Here is a 21,361-nt window from a genome sequence, read left to right as displayed (position 1 = left end):
GGAGGATGTTGATGTTCCATTTCTTCTGATGGACAAAGAAATCCATGAGTCTGGTTTAGTTGCATTTGCAAATGAGATTGAAGATGAAGTGATTGAAGGGCTGATGCAAACCAAGGTTGAATTGTCAAAGAAGCAGGAATTGATGACAGAAATGATCAGTGGAGACCTCTCAGCTATGGAGAAGGAGATATATTTGCACATGCTGGCTAGTTTTCTTGATTTTTTCATTACTTCATATGAAGAGATTAGAGGGTTCAAAGGAGAAGAGATGCATATAGAGATAAAGGAAGGTGCTAAGCCATTGTGGAAAAGGCTAAGAAGGATGGTCAAGAGCAGATGGAAGTCTTGCGGGAAGAGGTGGATAAGTTATTGAAGGCAGGGTTTATAGTCCCAGTGGAGACCACATAATGGTAGTGGTTAGCCCAAAGAAGGATGGAAAGTGGAGGATTTGTGTAGATTTTAAACCCTTAAATGCAGCCACTAAGAAGAACCCATATCCTCTTCCATTCATCGATCAAATCTTGGATTCAGTGGCAGGTTATGAGAGGTACAATGCGTGTGATGGTTTTTCATGCTATTTTCAATTGAAGATTGCTCTTAAAGACCGAACAAAGACAACTTTTATTACACCATGGGGTTGTTATTACTACACAGTATTTCCATTTGGGTTGTCAAATGGACCATCCTTCTATCAAGAGAGAGCAAATTGGGCATTGGCACCATTCATTAGTAGTTGTGTTAAAGATCTTATGGACGACTTTTGTGTCTACAGCAGCAGCAGGGCTAAACACCATGAGAAGCTGCAGGTGGTATTGGCTTGATATGATGAATGTCGAGGACAACTAAATCCAAGGAAATGTTATCTAGCACAGCCAAGGGTGAAGTTATTGGGCCATATGGTGTCAGAAAATGCCATTGAGGCTGATCCAAACAAGGTTAAGTCTATTATTCTTCTTCCATGAACTAAGAGTACAAAGCAATTGGCAACCTTTATACACAAAGTGAAGTACATGGTGTGATTTATTCCACTATCTTCACAGATCCTTTATCCATTACAAAAGCTGGCAAAGCATGATCCATTGCAATGGGATGACAAGTGTGAAGAAGTGTTTCAAGAGGTGAAAGAGGTGTTAGGGGGGTTGTCAGCCATGCAGGCTCCTGATTGGGAGCAAGCATTTTATGTAAATCCATCAATAGGGGATGATGCCATTGGAGCCATGCTATTGCAAAAGGGGAAGGGCAGTCATTATATGAGGCCAGTGTATTGTGCAAGCCGATTGAAGCTCGTAGCAGAAAGAAAATTGTTGGAAGTAGAGCTAGTGATGGTCAGTGTAATATTTGCCTGTCGACGATATCGTCATTATTTGCTACCACGACCTTTTGTTTTCTTAACGAGTTATGCTTTTTTGCCGCAGTTAATTAATGGCACTAACATGTCAAATGTGGTCAAGGAATGGGTAATTGAGCTGCAAGAATTTGAGTTCTCTTTTTTAGTGGAAGACATTACAAGAGCTACCCTAGCTGTTGTGTTGACTTACAAGGAGAATCCCCTTCTTGTTAAGGAAGAGGTGGTGAAACGGCTAGTTGAAGAAGTGCCACAGATCAGCAATGCACATGTGTTGTTCTTTGATGGCTCATACAGAAAGAGCCATGATGCGGCTCTAGGGGGTATAGCACTTTCCGATCCAGAAGGGGAAGCTAGTATGCAAGAGAGGGTTCAAATTGGATGTGCATAGTAACAATGAGGCTGAATATGCTACGTTGAAAGCCGGATTGTTTGAAGCATGGGATTAGAAGGTTGAGCATAAAAGGTGATGCCTTGTTGGTTGTGAAGCAAGTGTTGGGTATGTGGAAGAGCAAGAACACCACATTGAAGGAAATGTGTTTCATAATTAAAGGCCTGTTAAAAAAGTTTGAAGCATGGAGCATCATACACATTGACGTGCTCTAAATGGAGAGGCACATGAAGCAGATCAAAGCATGATTGGGGAGCTATTTGTGTTAAGGACCAATTTACCTCTTTATCATGGCCAGGAAAGTTTGGCTCAAGAAGAGGAGTTTTTGCTAACAAGAATCATTCGAAGGACATTCAGAAGTCTAAAAAGTATGGTTTTGTGCGTAGAGAATCCAAGTACAAATTGATCGGTGATGTCTTGTACACGAAAGGGGTTGATCTGTGTTGAGATGTGTACCTTGGCGGGAGGAGCTTTATAGAGTGTTGGAAGAGAACCATGAAGGCGCATGTGGCGGACATTTTGCTCTAAAGATCACCTTGCATAAGATCTTCCAAGAGGGGTATGTATGGCCTAGTTTCCACAAGGATGTTCGCCATTGGTGTAGGTCTTGCAATAGATGTCAAGCATTTGGGAAGAGAGTGTTGAAGCCAAAGCTACGAAAAACTATTATGGCATTTGATGTGTTTGAAAAGTGGGGGATTGATGCAATAGGCCCATTACCTATCACAGGCAGGGGCAAAAGTTATATTTTGACTGCAATGGACTATCTCTCTAGATGGGCAGAAGCTCTAGCAGTAAAACAAATCACTCCAAAGGATGTGGCAATATTTCTATACGATGAAATATGTTGCAAGTTGGGGGTGCCACTGGAGCTACTTTTGGATAAGGGGCCAGGATTTAGAGCTAAACTATTAGACTTTTTATGTGCGAAGATGAATATTAAGCACCAATATACCACTCCTTATTATCCACAATGAAAGATTTGATGGTGAATTGGTACAAATTATTTTGAAAGTGATAGAGCACCAAGGAAAGAATTGGGATTTGGAATTGCCTAATGCATTATGGGCTTACCGTACTTCGGTGAAGACGGTGGTGCAACCAAAGTTGGTATGTGCTACAAAGTGTGCAATGCAATGATGTGTATGCTAGCATGCGCATGGCAAAGGGCTAAAGCAGGTATGAAGACCCTCGGCAGACCGGTGGTAGCAGAAATGTATGTCTTAAGCAGGTTTTTAGGCCAAAAAGGTTCAAGATAGGTCCAGATGAGATAGCAAGTGAAGTTGCCCAAAGTGTGGAGTCGGTACTCAAGCATGTGATGTTTGATGTTCTCTAGAAGCCCGTCCAGACGGCTCGTCAAACGGAGCCACGGCATGAAAGATATGCCAATCCGAAGTTAGAAGGCTTTGCAGATCCCGATGGACAAGGCAGGTATAGACATGCAGGCAGAACTGGGATCAATGGATACACGTGAAGTGTTTGAGCTGTGGAGCATGCCGATCTTTTTGGATTGCCATTTGGAGCTCAGATGAGCAAGTTATGGCCTGAGGAATATTTGTCGGGGGTCGGGTATGTGCTCACCGGGCCGTGTGGTGGGAAGCACGCGGTCAAGAATCTTTTTAAGCTCGCAAAGGTTGTGGAAAGTGGCATGTAACGTGGGGGGTCATTCAAAACTTGCGGCTTGCTGATCGAAGTAATGAGCATTGAGATGGGCCAAATCTAAGTTGGCAAGCGGTTACGGCGAAAAGGGGTCAGATGTCTTTTCTTCATTTCTTGAAACGGGTTTTCCGAAACCATGGTGCAGAGTTGTGGAGAAGTGCAAATATTTCAGGACCGGTAGGTGGAGATCGTATGTGGTGTGATCGGAGAAGTTATGCGACAGGTACAACCAAGTACAAGCATCGATAGCGTGTGAATCAAATGCTTATATTCTCTTGGTTATAAATGGAAAAGGAAGAGGTGAGCTGAAAGGCTAAGGAGAGAAGAAAAAAATGTGTTTTGGGGAGAGCCCAAGGTTAAAAGGCAATGCCCAAAAAAAGAAATTTTTTTCTTTCTTTGCCTTGAAAAAACCAATATGTCCCCCTAATTTTTAGAGCATGTCTAATTAGGTGGAATCTGGTTAGATGCTGTTGAGAATTTTGTGGAGAAAAGAGGGAGGGAGGACACGTGTAGAGAGAGAGAGAGAGAGAGAGAGAGAGAAGAGATTTTTTGGCACGTCGATAGCGGGTCTATCCCTTCGTTGCCTGCGTAGAGAGCGGTGCAGCTTGGGATCTGTCGATCGCGCGTGAGAGAGAGGGATGCACTATGGATTGGAATGGGTCGTTTGTCTGGCGGTGCAGGTCAAAGAGTGGAGCATGTTGGTCGCAACAGGATAGAGGAGGAGTGCTGCTTGTATCTCTTGTGGAGCGCACGGGAGCAGTGCCTTGCTTTAGTCATGGATGCCATGATGAGGACAGGGGAAGGTTGGGAGAAGAGCGTAGTGATGGCGATGGGGAGGGCAACTCAGGCTCATGGGGTGGTCGTTGCTACATGCCTGGGATGGGATAGGGACAGAGGGAGAGAGCAAGGCAGACCACGATTGGGAGCTGCATGTGGAATATTGTAGGTGAATGGAAGAGACGTATGAGGGACCCTGAGAGAGGCGTCGTAGATGTAGGCAATGGAGCAGTGGAAACAAAATGGCCAGAAGCTGCGTGCAAAGCCGGCGATGGCGAGCATGGGGGTGATGATGGCGCCGACAACACAGATGGCAGCTGGCGTGGCAAGCCACTTTTCTTAAGAATTCTCAGATTCGGTGGATTCGGTGGGAATCTGAGGGCATAATTAATTAACGAGTGCAAAGGACCAAGAGGAAGAAGAGAGAGAAAAAAAGCTGTCGTTTTCGAAAAGAGGAGGAGGGTTTTGTTTTCCTTTGGGGCTTGGAAAAGGAAGAGAAGCGAAGAAAAAGGAAAATGGTTCGCGCGCTCGAGGATGGAAGCGAACATGGAAGGCAAATCGTCGTGAAGAGGCTCGGAAGAGCGAAAGCTCTGGAGGGGAAAAAGCCAGCGAGGGCTGCCAAGAGAAGCGGCTTCTGTCGAAGTGAAGCCAACAAGGGAGTTTTTTGTCGAGGTGTGTGCCGACAAATTCAAGTGGCGAGAGATGTGTATGCCCCTCAGTACGGATTGGTGATGGCCATGGTGAGACCTAGAGAAGATGTCATTGCCGGTTTTTTGGCGTCGTCTCCCCCCCCCCCCCCCCCCCCCCCCCCTTTCCCCCTTTCTTCTTTACTCATCTCCAAGGTGTGTGGTGCCGGTGTGTATGAGCGTGTGCATCCCCCGGGCCCCCTGTGTCTGTGAGAGAGAAAGAGAGAGAGGTGTTGAATTGTGGAAGTGTGAGAAGGGGGTGTTGAGCCAGCAGAGGATCACATCCGCATTTTTGCTCACACCCATCATTTTGTAACCATTGATTGTAATAAATGTCTTTCCGACATTAATTTTGATTTGAGCCATTCATTAAGTAACGGGACTCAATTGAGTTTCCAGCTTGTAATTCCGACGTAATTTCACCTGCTGATGTAAATAATTAGAGATGTTCTCACCTCCAAGGCTGAGGTATATAAGCCAAAGTTTTGTAACCTAAAGGAGATTCAATTATTAATCAAAGTGAGTTTTGGAGCGCCGTGACTGTGTCTGAGAGAGAGAGAGAGAGAGTCTTATCTCCTTGCTACGCGAGCTACGGGGCCGCCATTGGAGAAGCGACACCACCATTGTGTTAGCAACGGTGAGAGCTACGCACAGATACCAAGAGTGCGCGCTATCGGCTTCTATGTGTGGTAAGTTCCTACGAGCTTCGGTGTGAGTTTTCTTCCAACTCGTGTGTCGGAATAGAGCGTGCAGCATATCTATAGAACCACAACGAGTAGAGCTACGCATTAGTACCATCGGGGTCAAGTTTCGGTCTCCTGTAATTTTCGGCCTGTCTTCATACGCGTTTGCCGCACGGAGTGGTTATAGGTTGATTTTGCAGTTCAAGTCTTTAGGGTGTTGTTCTTACCTAGTGTATAGACTCCCCTTGAGTTTGAGATCGATTCGATGATTCTAGATCCTGTTTCGTATAGCATTCGTTCGTAGTACGGATTTCAGTCACTTGCGTATTTTAGAACTTAGATTTGATTTCCTTGGTAGTGATTGTCATTAGAAGGTCGAGTAGGTGATTTGACACCCACCTAGTTGTTTCCATGCGCCTGCGGGTCAAGCTCCGTCCTCGTCTGACAAATTCTGTTGTTGGTTGAGTTCTCGCTATTTAGCTTCCGCTAGCGGCGTAACCGCCTTAACATTTGGCGCCGCTGCCGGGGACGAGAGCCCTAAGTAGGTGACCTTAGACTAATCCTACGAGGTGAGTCGTATAAACTACTTTGTATACTTTAGTTAGAAAAGATCTAGGAGTGGTGGACTCTGAAGGTCTCGAGAGATACTAGGAAGTGGGGTATTCCTGGGTCTTCCGTGTTGACAGTATTTTTAGTTTAGCTTAGATTAGATTGTTTTTGATGGTGTTTAAGTGGTTGTTGACATAAAAAGCATTTGCTACTCCTTGTGTGGTAGTAAATCTCTTTATATTTTCAATTGCAAAAAATCCATTTTATGATTAGAAGTAGCTTAGGTAGGGCCTGATTTGATCCTGATCTAGAGCTATCAATTCGTGTTCTATTAGCTTGATGTGTTTGATTGCATGTTAGATCACTGAAAAAGTCACTTTGGTAGTGAAATATGCAATAAACAAAGTTCAGAAAAATTTTCTGTGTAACTGATTGGTGCTGAGCACTTAAAAGAGCTATTGGAAGAGTTATGTGCTGAAAAACTGGAAATCTGCAACTTTAGACATCATACGCGTATGATGTCTTAGGACCTAAACAGAGACTAAAATTGAAAATTTGACATTGCCAGAGTGTTTAGAAGGGGGGTTTTACCCTAAGATCAACTTAAAACAAGAGCATTAACACTCAAAGAAACCCAAAAAGACAAGTCGGAGTCCAAAAAACGCAAAGAACAGGAAATTTTGGATTCAAATCTTGTTTTTACATTCAGACCTGACAAAAACACTTGAAACTCAATTATAAACATTGGAGAAGGCTTAAAACCAAAAATAGTCAAAATCTGGGACAAAAGACATTATACGCGTATAATGTCTTTTGGCACATCCACTGCTTATTTTTGAAATCTGACCTGACAAGAGTGTTACAATCACTGTTGGAAGCATAAATATCAAGTTTGGACCCAAATTGATGAAAAAGACATCATACGCGTATGATGTCTTTGACCTAATTTTGGACATATTTTGATACTTTGCCAACACAGATCCATTGTAATACCTGTCTAGAGGTTATATTTCAAGTTTCATCCCATTTGGATCACAATTGACCCAGAAAACAAGTCAAAAGCGGAAAATTGCCAAGAAAAGCCTGAACTAGCCATAACTTGCTCAAACAGAGTTCAAACTGAATTTTGTGAGTGGAAAGAGCATAAGGGGGCTACTGAGAGTGAGCATAACCAAAATAGTCAAAATCTGTGAAAAAAGACATCATACGCGTATAATGTCTTTTTCAGCATAACTGCAACAAAATTCTCACTTGATGAAACAGAAGTTGTCCACTGACAAGATTAAACAATTGACCAAGGTATCAGTCAGTTTGGATCAATTCTAACCACAAAAACCTGGGAAAACAAATTGCCGAGACGGAAAAGTTAAAGTCCTTTAGGGGAATTGATGAATTTGAGATCGGGCAGGAACCTCCGGAATAATCAACCAAAACAAGGGGAACCAGCAAGTGTCATATCAACCGAGGGAAGCGTAAACCAAAGTTGGGTGCAACCATTAGAGCCGATCTTTGAAGGAAGTGTTTCGATACTTCTTCGGAGAGGTCTTACGAGATTTTCACCGAACACGTGGAACACTTGAACAGGAACAACAGAGAAAATATGGCAGCAGGATCATCAAACCCTTCCACCACCATGAAGCTATTGTTCATAAAATACCAGTACGACAATGAGCAAGGTGCCAAGATCTACAAAGATGGAATGGACCGCTATTGTGTAAAGATAGAAGAAAGACCTAGTGAGTTCAAGGACTTAGTGCCTGTGAGCTATAGCGGAGATAGATATCTAGATGACGAGGGTACCATGTACTTGGTAGTCCTAAACCCTAACATTGTGGACAAGTGGGGATTGATGGGCACCAAAGCCAAAATAGATGAAGAACTTGAGGAGAAAGCACCAATAATGAACTTCCCTAATGCGAGGTTAAGAAGAGAGAATGAAACTACAAGGATCAACACTGATAACATCTATGTGGGGCTGTACAAATATAATAATGGGGAGCAAGATCTCTATTATAGATGTGAAGAACCCTACACCGGAGAGTTGACAGACAAAAAAAGACTCTATGTCTTTACCTACACAGAGGGATCGGAAGTGAAAATTGCCGCTTACGATAAGTATGGCAGGCAATACTCAACAATGGGCAAGAAAGAATTAGAAGGATATACATACTTTGGGGGACCTCTACATCAGTATTATGTTACTTCTAACTCACATAGACCAGCACCAACAACTGGAGTGCAAAACTCAATGACAACAGGAGGACAAAGAACTCAGGTTGCTGACTCTTTCAGTCAACCTTGGGACTCGAAGCTCGGACCAATGGGATCATTACATTCCAGAGAGTCAATGGAGACGAATCGAGGTAGTGCAGTTCCAATCCCCACCTATACCACGCCAGGTCCAAGGTTTGAAGCAGAACCATCACATTTACCTCCCAGTAGTAGATTCAGGGCAGAGGAACCGACAAGGGTAACCCATGAAGTCCATGATGCTAGAGAAAGCTTTAGCCGAGACACAGGAGCAATGAGATTGGTAGCAGATCATAGACGTATGAGACCATCTCAAGTAGCCAAGTGTATGCCAAAGAAGTATGGTGGTTCAGGAGATCCGTATGCACATGTGTCACTCTTTAAGCAAGTCTTAAGAGCTGAGCAGATAACAGATTTCCATACACAATACGAGGGATTTGGTCTTACTCTAGAAGGTACTGCATTGACATGGTTTCAACCAATGAACATAGGGGGATTCCATGACATTGACCATTTGCTAAGAGAGTTTGCTGAGGAATTCTCAAAACGAGGGATTAAGCACAATACGGTCTCACAAATATATGCTTTTAAACAGAGAGAACACGAAAAAGTGAAGGAAGCTTCACTTCGCTTCAAACAATACATTGAGAGATGTCCAGTACGTGAACGACCACAAGATGACAGACTATCTGTTCTCTTTATTGAGGGACTGAGGAACGACACTCTCAAGAAGACTTGCACTTGAAAGCTTGTACAAGTTTCGAGCAAGTAACGAGAGAGGCATTGTACTTAGTGGATAACTGTACGGTTTATGGAGAGGTGTCAGCGGATACAGATTTTGCATCCAGTAGCTCCTCCTCCGTAGCGAGCGAGACTACCACTAAAAAGAATGTTCAAACAACCACCATGCCAAATGTAGAGCAAATGATAGAAGATGCTCTAAAAAGGATGGCACCATACCAAAAACCATTGCCAAAAACACTGAAATGGTGTGCTATTGAACAAAAATGGACAAATCATCCAACTGAGGAGTGTTATTACAACAAAGGGTATGTAAGGGAGCGCCAGTATGCACCTCCTGCTCAATTAGCACCACCTCAGATACATCCAGTACCTCGATACCCAACGGGAAATGTACCAGGACCTATGGGGATAGAAAGACCTCAACCGGTATTGGGACAACAACCACCTTTACCAGGAGCAAGACCAGTGGGCATTAGATATGCACCAACCTTAGAGAATCAGGAAGAACAAGCCTTAGTGCCTGTTCAAGCCTATTACGAAGAATCGGGTGCACACATGTCTCCGACAGTGTATTACCCACCAGAAGAACCAAAACAACCAGAACCATGGGGCATGATGGGGAATGTTGGAATACCAACAATTACAAGTGCTTCTGATGAAGAGAGATACAATATTGACGCAAGAACCTTGATGTTCATAGCTCATGGAGGGTTAACAGGACAGAGACCATCCTATCCACAAAGGACGAATCAAATGGGACCAAGACCAGCACTAGGACCTGTTACAAGTGTGGAGGTGACCATCTGATGAATGTTTGCCCACATACGGAAATCATTAGAATTAACGCTTATTGCACTGAGTGTGGGGTTACTCACTTCATTGAGGATTGTTCAAAGAATCCAAACAAAGTGCAAAAGACGACATTGAATATGCTAGAAACTATTCCTACCAGCAGTGGGTCTGAAAATGAAACTCTGATACCAACGCAAGTTGTTACTAGAGCTCAAGCTAAGAAAACCACTAGAGAACCTGAGAATGGAAAGTTAGCGACTGAAGTGGTTAGTCAAGGACCGCGGAGTCAGAAAAACACATGGAAAGCTAGAAAAGCACGCATGAAGTTGAGAAAAGAACGTGAAGACGCTATTCTAGCTGAGGAACTAAAGCGAACTAAAGATAGATTAGAAAAACTTGAGAGTCAAAACGGGAAACGAGAGATGAGCCCGGAAAGAACGAAACAAAAGAGTATCAAAGAAACAACGAGCTTAAGCTCAGGGGGATCAGTGCTAGTCGACAAAGTACACGAACCATTGGACGCACTGATGAGAGCTTACGAAGCTAGGTTAAAGAACAACCAAACACAAGAACAGAGGTGGATGACATACCCAAACGCGGAATTGGAAAAGCAGAGACTTGAAATGTGCCAGAGAATGATCGAGACTGCACAAGCCTTATTAGAACCACCAAAAGAAACAATGAATTGTGGGAAGGAAAACCCAATTCAGCAAGAGACTATCGTTTCACGGGTAGCTGAAAAGACTCCCAGTGCACAAAAGCCTGAAAATACACAAAAGGATGACCGCATAGTATTGAACACAACCGATCAGGAGATAGAGAGTTTTCATCCAGTCATACAGAGGATTTACGGAAAGGATGAGGATTACAATGAATTTTGGAAACAAGTGAGAGAGGCAAACTTTGCAAACGAGCTAAGTTGCCAAGCTAATCAGACAAATTGGGAAAAGGACATCAGGAATCCTCCCATAGTGGAATTTGAGGCAGGATCTCAAGTGGACTTGGATCTGCAATCTTACTGGGGAGATGGGGGCTCTGTTAGAACAATGGAGAGCAAACCTCATTCACTGAAAACCTTACCTTCATACTTAGGAGAGTATGAAGCAAAATCCGAGATTAGAGCACTTCCCTCACGAAAAATCTCATCAGAAAAAGTCATGGACTCGCAAGGATTGATAGAGATTTTGTCAACACCAGTGACATGCACTATCACTCTAGCTGAGCTTTTGAGGCTAAGACCACATATGTGGACCACTGTAGGAAAATGCTTGGAGAGAAATTCGGGATAAAAGATCCAACATCGAGATTGCAAGAGAGCATAGAGGAGCTGAGCAAACCACAAAAGAACGCTAAGCCTGTACCCTTAAACAAGGTCGGAGAGTATTGCGAAGGTGAAGAGGGGAATACAACCTTACCAGTTGAATTCCAAGGAGTGAACACAATGGCAATACTAGACAGCGGAGCGGGGGTAGCCATTGCTACAAAAGAAATCTGGAAAAAATGGGGGAAACCAGCAATAAGGAAGACTAGGTTGAAACTCCAATTAGCAGATGGACACATGGAGAAACCTATGGGGTTATTAGAGAAAGTTGTAGTGACTTCTTGCGGCATTGAATACGAACATACTTTCGCTATTGTCGATTTTGCCAAGGAGAATAACTATGATATCATATTGGGAAGACCATTCATGAGACAGTTGAAAATGGTCCAAGATTGGGGCTACGATCACATATACTTGAGAAATATGGAAACCACTACACGTGTGAACCTGAAAGACCATAGCTACAAAGATGTGAACCGAACACCGGTAGAGGATTTGATTCAGCTACTTTGGCGGGATCCGAATTTCCAGCTTGGTTAGGTAAACCCAAGGAGTTATGGATGTGTGGAGCTTCGAAATGTGGAAGTCTGAAACGAGAAGAATGTGTTTTAGAAAGGGCTATCGAAGACGAAACTTATGTAAGAGAACCCTTTCCAGAGGACACGTTTGAACCATTAGAATGGACACACATTCTAGCAACCCTAGATGTTTGTGCAATTCCGGATGGTCCCACAACGAAATTTTGCGACAAGGACGGGTACGACGTGGTTCCGTATTTCATGTTGAGAACTGTACTCGAAAAAGAAACTGAAAAGAACGATACACTGGAAAAGGAAGATGAAGAGGAGGTGTTTCACGACATTCCCGATCATCCAGAGTGGGGAAATGAAGCAGACAACGAGTCAACGGACAATTCAAGCGGAAACGAAGAAACTATAACGGATGTCCGATTTTATGATTTTCCGAACCAAACTAAACAACGCCAGAAACGCTATAGAGCAAAGAAAAAACAAAGGGGGTTAGAACCAATCCGATGCCTAGAATAAGAGGAAAAAATCAATTCCTAATGCTAGTAAAGGCTGAAGATTGTGTTAAGGATAAGATTTCTGGAAGAATGAGAGGCAATGATCAAAAGAGCTTACGAAAAGACAAAAGAGGCTCAAGAAATCAAGTTCAAAAGAATGGAACGAAAACTGAAACAGAAAAATCAGAAAAGAACAAGCGCAACAGAGAATACACGGAGTCCAAGTTAGAACGTAGAAACAAGTACAGAGAGCTCAAGAAAACTCTGAAAGAAGTTTGGACGACAGAAATTGAGAGTGGAGAGGACGAAAACGCCAAAATCAAGGAAAACATGGATGTTCCCTCTCACTATAGGAAATTCACAATAGAGGATAGGAAGGTGGTATTAACCCAACCTATTCGAGAGAGAAAGGAGAACGAATCTTATGACGGACCGGAGGATGCAAAAAAAGTTGATTTAGCAGCTCCAGGTGAGCCACCTAGACCGGTGTACATAGCCACAGATTTGTCTCCAAGCGAGGAAGAGAGACTTTTGAGTCTTCTCAGAGAGTACAGGGATGTGTTTGCATGGTCTTATAAGGACTTAAAGGGAGTTGACCCATCGATATGCCAACACTCAATCCCACTGAAACAAGACGCAAAGCCTAGCAGACAGAGACCATACACATATAATGATACTTTTGCTAAGCGAATCAAAGAAGAGATAGATAAGCTAATGGAAGCTGAATTCATATACGAGATTGAACACACTGATTGGGTATCTCCGATTGTGGTAGTACCTAAGAAGAACGGAAAACTCCGAGTGTGTGTCAACTTAAAGAAAGTGAATGCTGCAACAATCAGGGACAATTATCCCCTGCCGATAACTGATCATGTTCTAGAGCGTGTATCAGGGAAAACAGCATACTCCTTTCTTGATGGTTTTTCAGGATATAACCAGCTAGCCATAGCACTGGAAGATCAACATAAAACAGCTTTTGCAACGGAGTGGGGAATTTATGCTTATCGGGTTATGCCTTTTGGTCTAACCAATGCTCCCGCAACCTTCCAGAGGCTGATGACGCATGCTTTCAAAGAATACTTAAGGCTGTTTCTCGAAATATACATGGATGACTTATGTGTACATTCTCTACTGAGAGATGAGCATCTAGAACACCTAAGAAAAGTATTTGAGAAATGTAGGACATATCGCATTTGTCTCAATCCTGAGAAATGTGTGTTTATGGTCCGACAGGGCAGAATTCTGGGACATATTGTCTCACAAAACGGAATATCCACGGATTTAGAGAAGATAAAAGTTATAGTGGATATGCCTAGACCAACCAATGCGAAACAAGTACAGAGCTTTATGGGACATTGTGGATATTATAGACGATTCATTTACATGTACGCTATAATAGGCCAACCACTTTACAGGCTAATAGTGAACTTTGAATGGACAGAGGAGTGTGAGGAATCATTCAAGAAATTGAAAGAGGCACTCATTACTGCTCCAGTCTTGAAATCACCAGATTGGGAGAAGATATTCCATGTGCACATAGATGCTTCGGCATATGCAATAGGATGCATTCTGGCTCAGCCAGAAGAAGGAAACATGGATTTTCCTATCTGTTACGCCAGTCGACAGCTCAACAATGCAGAGAAGAATTACACCACAACAGAGCGAGAAGGATTAGGAATGATCTATGCTGTGAAGAAATTTCGGCATTATCTTCTAGCCAACAAGTTTGTGTTTTTTACGGATCACCAAGCCTTGCTCTACCTAGTGAATAAACCATGCAATACCGGGAGAATAGTGAGATGGTTCATTATCTTACTGGAATTCGACTTCACGGTAGTAGTAAAGAAAGGAAAAACACATCTTAGAGCTGATCATCTTTCGCGATTGACGAATGGAGAAGACCCTATAGGAGTAGATGACGACATGCCAGACGCGTACTTGTTCAACATAGAAATGATACCTAAGTGGTCTCAAAATGTCGTTGACCTATTAACCTATGGAGGAGAGTTCGATAGAAGAGAATACAACCTGAAACATATTGCTATTCAGCAATCCAAGAATCTTCAATTGATTGCAGGAAGGTTGTATCAATTGGGAAATGATCATGTTTTACGACTATGCATCAATCCTGAGGAATATAGTATATATCTGCGCGAAGCACATGTTCAGGAATGTGCATTTCATTGTTCAAGAAGGAACACATATAGGAATTTGTTACAATTGGGAGTCTATTGGCCAGGAATGAAAGAAAGCGTACATGAATATGTCACTGTATGTATTGTATGTTCATCAAAACCGCCAGCCGAGTATTCAACATTATATCAGATAATGATCGCTCCAGAATGGAGTCAGTATATTGTTGAATATCTCACAAATAGAACTTTCCCAGAAGGAACGTCAAAAGCTCGTCAGAAATCTGTAGAGACAGAAGCTAGAGATTACGCTTTAATAGGAGATCAACTCTATAAGAGAGGTAAAGACAACCAGCTTAGGATTTGCGCATCAGAGTCTGAGTATGTGATAATCCTGGAGCAAGCTCATGGAGGAGTAGGTGGAGGCCATTTCTCAGGTGATAAGACAGCAAAACTTGTCTTAGCCGCAGGAATATGGTGGCCAACATTACATATGGACGCTGAGGAATACGTTAAACGGTGTGATGACTGTCAGCGGACCAAAGTACCACTTAAAAGAGATGATATGCCGCTTAGACCAATGATGGGGGCAAGAGCTTTTGCAAAATGGGGGATTGATTATGTCGGACCCATTTCACCTCCTGCATATAAGACTCATGCACAATACATCATTGTGGCTACAGACTATCTAACAAAGTGGGTCGAAGCAAAGGCAACTCAAAAAGCAGATGCCAGGACCACGGCACAATTTCTATATGAATACGTCTTTGTACGATATGGATTGCCAATAGAAATTGTGAGTGATCGAGGCACACATTTCATAAATGAAGTGATAGAGATCCTTCTAGATGAATTCATGGTAATCCATAGGAAATCAGCCCCGTATCATCCACAAGCAAACGGACAAGCTGAAGCAACAAACAAAACCATATGCACGGTCCTTACGAAGATTGTATCTGAGTCGAGAACTGACTGGGACCAGAAGTTGCATTCAACATTATGGGCATATAGGGTAGCATATAAAACATCAATAGGAACGACCCCATATAACATGGTTTTTGGGCTAAATGCTATCTTACCAATAGAATTCTTGATTTCAACCTTAAGGGTGGCTAAGGATCTAGAGTGGACAGGGCACGAGCTCTCTGATAGAATAGATGACCTGGAAAAGCTAGATGAGCTTCGCCTAAAAGCAGTAGCTTCCATCTACGCTCAAAAAAGGCGACAAAAGGAATTTTTTGATAAGCATGTGCGGACTAAAGAGTTTAAAGTTGGGGACTATGTCCTAGTTTACACTCTGAAACAGCATGCTAAGAAGCTTAAAAAGCGAGGGATGGGACCTCTGGTGATTAAAGATCTATCACCAAGTGGAGCCGTCAAGCTTGCTACATTAGACGGAGAAGAAATGCCCAATTGGATTAGTGGATGCAGAGTGAAAAAGTATCTGTTGCCGCTAACACAAGACATGCTTCTCAAAATACATCAAGAAAAGCTGCGTGTCCAGAAAAAGAAAAAGATTGAGGAGGAAGCGCAAGCCGAGGCGAAGGAAAGAATGGAGAAAAGAAGACTACTGCGTCAAAACAGCGCAATGAAGGAGCAATACGAATAAACGCAGTTAGTATAACAGAAATGGGGAATGACAAAGAAGAACCCATCATTGAATGCAAAGTAGGAACCAACCAAATCAAAGCCAGAGCACTATTGGATTCAGGAGCTCAAGCTAACCTACTTTCACTCAGTTTGTATAGACAATTGACAAATGACACGAAATTACAAACTGCCAAGCAAGAGTTAAAAAGTTACTCTGAGAATTCAATCAAAACTGTTGGATGCACAGTTTTACATATACAGATTAACCAATATGTGTATCCTCATATGTTTTACGTGGTTGAAGACCAAGCTACACAACATCCATTATTGCTAGGACAACCATGGCAGAAGCAATACAATGCAATGATTGACTGGAGTTCTAAATCAGTGCTTATCAAATACGAAGGTGAAAGTCAATCAGTTAAGTTCACCAAAGGAGCAGAGCCAACTCCAAAGGAAGAATCCACGGACAAGGGCAAACAACAAACAGAGAAAAAGAAGAGCAATGGCAACCAAAAGTTTCTATACAACCGGATTACTCTTCGACGAGGAATTCTCAACAGTGGATAAGGAAGACAAGCAATAATATAACAGCTCAACCTTGGAAAAAAAGGAGTCAAAGTTGGTATGGAGACCAAAAAAGGTTGTGCCAGAGAACAAAAAGGTGGAAAACAGAGTCTTCAATACCAGACAACAGAGTGATCCCCGACAATCAAGGACAGTGAAACAGATTTGGATTCCAAAGAAGTTCATGACGGCACAAAGCTACAGCAAGCAAATTTGGATCCCAAAGATTTGTAAACAGGAACTCCCTTCAATACAATCAACGGAAACTCCTAGGTATTTCAAGGCGAGGAAATCAACACACAGAACAAAGCAGGTTTGGGTCGCAAAGAGTTTGTGGCAAGCACAAGCAAAGCGGAAGCAGATTTGGATTGTGAAAAAAGACAACAAGGTAATGAAGAATCCATCTACTGATTCTACTACCGAAGTGCCAAAACCAACCCAAAACCCGACCACCAATCCTTCAATCAAACAAAGAGCAGCTTTATTGGAAAGAATGTTGTATCGTCGCTCTACAATTGCATTGGGAACTTATGACCAAAACAACTACAATGCTTCACCCACAAACACTTCATAGTCGTCCGGGAGGACTCAGACTAGGAGGGGGGGAGGTATACAGGAGCTACAAAGCAGCTACAAGCGGAAAAAACAAAGAAAAACAAAAATTATATTACAAGGGCAGTGTCTTACATGATTTTGCAATTTTTTATGTTTGATTGTGGATATTGATAATATTTATGCCCTTATATACCTTGTTTTGCAACAAGAAGAGATCAAATGATGAATTTGGGTCTCTAGATGTGTAAATATCACTAAATAAGAGTGTTTTTGGAGCTAAAAAGTGGAAAAAAGTGGTAATCCAAGTCCAGAAATCACAAAGAAGTGTATATTCATATACACAGGATTACCAGCTATTTATCGTGTATGTTTGGAATTTTTTGGCTTCAATTTGCTATTTTCCTTTATTTTTTATGATTTTCTTAATAAAAATAAAAGAAAAATAAAAAAGCAGGTGAAATGAGATCGGAAAAAAGAAAAGAATAGACGGCGATGATCCTAATGACAAGGGCAACCCATGGTAAAAATTGGGTACAATTCTGAAAAAGTTGCGGAAAGCCCGAAATGACAGAATTTTGGCAAAGTGGACAGATTTCTCAGAAGCAGGTCAAGTGGAGTCCAAATTGAGAAATTTCAAATCCTAAAGTGCATTTCACGACGAGATAGGAGCACATGTCAAATTTGGTAACAAGTGATCCGAGAAGCCCAAATATAAGTATTTTTCACTTCAGTATCAAGCTCATTTCCACTATTATCTTCTTGGAGAGAGCAAAGAGCACACAGGAGCATCCGACCTTCTACCGCCTTCTACGACTGCTACGAGAGCTCAGAGGACACCAGACATGAGAGGTAGACTCGTTGCCATAAGCTTTTGATGCTTATCATTAACTTTTGTCGCGAAAACTCACCAAAACCAAGAAACAAGAGCAGATGGGAAATGGGGAAGAACTCTAGGTAGGGGCACAACCGCCTAACCAAACCTTGCAAGAACTTAGAGGTGGGTTACCCTAGTATAGGAGATGAGTTTCTAGCACTCAAAGCTCAAGAAAGAACGACTGGAAAAACCCTAGGTCAACAGAGCCTGCAAGAGGCAAACAGAAAAAAGTTGTCGGAACGACACAAAACTTCTCAAGAAGCTTAACAACATCGAGGGCAATGCAACCATGGAGTATCTCCAGGTTTGGACCACCAAAAGTAGGTCGGAACAACCGATTCGGCTGTGGACACACAAAGCGTCATTTTGGCATAACGGCTAAAATTGACGACCAAATGACATGAAACTTCACAAGCAGCTTAAAATATACATGGATGACTTATGCTTGCAAGCAAAACCCAAAAGAAAGCTGATTCACTTACCGATGGTGAAAAAGACGCTTTCGGGCAACCGAATGGAGAAAGATGGAGAACGGGGAGCCAAAGTCGAGTTCAACTGAATAGGTGGCTTCACAACATATCCAATGAGCTGGAAATGCAACTCTCAAGAAGAAAAGTTGAAGAAATTCAACTCCAAGGCAAAAAGACGACTTCGGAGACTGAAATGCCTATAAGGGGGCTTTTTAGCTAAACTGATGACTTTTTAAGTTGAAAACTAGTTAGCAGGGCTTAGGGCACTAGCACAAAGCATTCTTTGCACAAAAAGACCAACATTTCAAGAAAAGACATCATACGCGTATGATGTCTCACAGCATGATTTTCACATCCATTTCAACATTTGAGTGCATAGCCTCATTCCACATGTTAATCACATCCTATGAACCAAGTATCATGAGAATTGGAGTTAGAAAACTCAAGGAAAACCAAAAAGACGCAAAGTAGGCCATAAAATTGATTTTTGGTCCTAATTTTGTCAAAATAACTCCAAACTCATTGAAACTTTGTAGGATTGTTGGTTAACACATCTACAAGCTATCTGGAATCAAAAAGCACCATTTTGACACAAAAGACATCATACGCGTATAATGTCTATTTGCACTTACAGAGCCAAAATTGCTCATTTGTCATCATACATCCATTATATATATCTAATACATGCTACATATGAAGTTTGGAACCATTTGGTCAAGTGGATCACCCCATTAGCCCAATTAAGAGAAAATCCTTCATACAAAGCCTATTTTTGTCCCAAATCCAACATATTCAAGTCCAAACCAAGATTTGAGTATAAACAGTCCTTCACTAGCACATGGAGAGTCCACAGAACCAATCCCATGAAAAATTGATGAAAAAGACATCATACGTGTATGATGTCTCCAGAGCCATTTTTAGCCCAAAATCTATCCAAACTTCATAAATCCACTGAATAAGCCTATTTAAAGCCAAATCCAAGCTTATAGAGAAATTTGGTCCAAAAATGCACTAAAAGACATCATACGCGTATGATGTCTCACTATGTGATTTTGGCATCTAAGGGCTTCAACCACCAAACAGAAGTGTTCTACATGCCATTTGAAAGTAATCTACCAAGTTTTACCCAATTTGGATCATAAAATCCATTTCCCTTTCAAAATTTTGCCAAGAGCCTGAACTGGACTAAACTGGCCAAAACTTGACCAAATGGGATCCAAACTCAAATCCAAGCATATGATACTCATGTATACACTATCAGCTACAAGCACAACCAATATGAAGTCATTCTGACACAAAAAACATCATACGCGTATGATGTCTCAAGCATGTTTTTGAGCCCAGTTTGCATATTTTTTCACCTACATTGCATCCTTAGGCCCTGAATAGCTCATGTTTCAATTTTCAAGTCATTTGAATAGTTAAAAGCTTCATTTCGGCTTTCAGTACTAAAAAGACGCTAACTTCTGAAATTGGAGTTACAGGATCCATGGATTCCGCTAAGTCATCGGCAACTAAGAGAAAAAGACCAACCATCAAGGATGCTCTTGCAGAAGCAGAACCTTTTGATATTCCAACAGAAACCCTCAAGCCAACCAAGACTTGGATGGAGGAAGCAGTACTAGAAAAAGAGGGTATAAAGATCTACCAAGGGACTTTCAGAGATCCTCAAGGGCAATCGGTCGATGTACCTATGATCCCACGAGAATTAGTGGATTATAGTAGAACAGAGAACATAAGCAGATACCTGGAAAAGGCTGACTTACACAGGTTCTTCACCTCGAGACCATCAGGTGTAGACACAAGAAGAGTGTATGAGTTGGCAACATCCATTCAGAAGGATGGGAAAGCCACGTTGACAGCCATGGATGGAGAAACAGTTGAAGTACAGATCACTCCACAGCTCATTGCAGATGCATTGAAGCTGCACAACAAAGGGAGTTCTGTCAGAGAAAGAAGGGAGGCCATAGAGGTCTATGGATCAAAGAAACAAAATACAACCTACGGAGATATGGCAGATCAACGAGCGGCAACCCTTTGCCGATTATACAACCAATTTTTCCATGTGTGTAGTAAAAGACCGCAGAAGTATACTACACCACCCCATGCCATTGCGACAACCATCACATGGGCATTGAAAAGCAACATGCCAAAAGAGGTGAATTATGCTCAATACATCCACGAGCAAGTGATCGCCATGCACAACCAGAAGCCAAAGTACATAGGAGGAGGAGAAATCCTAACAAGAATAGCTTATGAAGCTATTGGAGCTAGGGATCAAGGGCCCCAGATTCCCTCCCAGAATGAGTGGCTTAGAGAAGCCGATGAGGAGGAAGAACAGCAAGAAGTATCCAAGAGGGCGTCCACAAGAGCACACCGAAAACTAGAAATAGTTTCAGAACCTGAGGAGGCCATGGACGAGCCGCTCAAGAAGAAAGTGAAGAAGAAGGTTGATCCCAAGCAAACCAAAAGTCAAAAAGCCGCAAGAATGGAAAGGCTGGTGGAGCAGTTTAGAGCGGAAAGAGCTCTAAAGGGGGACTTCGAAGAAAGGTGGGTGCCAGACCCCAGTAAAGTTGGAACCAGCTCAGCCAGGCCACATGTTGATCAATATGATCAATATATTAGAGCTTATGAGGAGTCGGAGGCCATACTGGAGCAGCAACCTGTCGAGCCTTATACTGAAGAGGAAGTACAGCTTTTAAAAGCTGAGCTGCAAAAGGACGACAAGGGGAAGAAGAAAGTAGATGAGTCTACTGAACCTCAAAAGAAAGACGGGCAAGCAAACAAAGGGAAAGCCAAGATGACTGAGGACAATCAGCCCTCTTTTACTGTTGTACCAAGCCCGAAGAAGATGGAAATTATTGTGGAGGAGACCACAATAGAAATAGAAACAGAAGTTATGGAAAAGCCGGAGGACGGGACCAAGGAAAAGGAGATAGATCCAGTTCAGCA

Source organism: Adiantum capillus-veneris, chromosome 19 (assembly GCF_014529385.1).
Source record: "Adiantum capillus-veneris isolate H3 chromosome 19, ASM1452938v2, whole genome shotgun sequence".
Lineage (NCBI taxonomy): Eukaryota > Viridiplantae > Streptophyta > Polypodiopsida > Polypodiales > Pteridaceae > Adiantum > Adiantum capillus-veneris.
Note: the sequence above shows the minus strand (reverse complement) of the source record.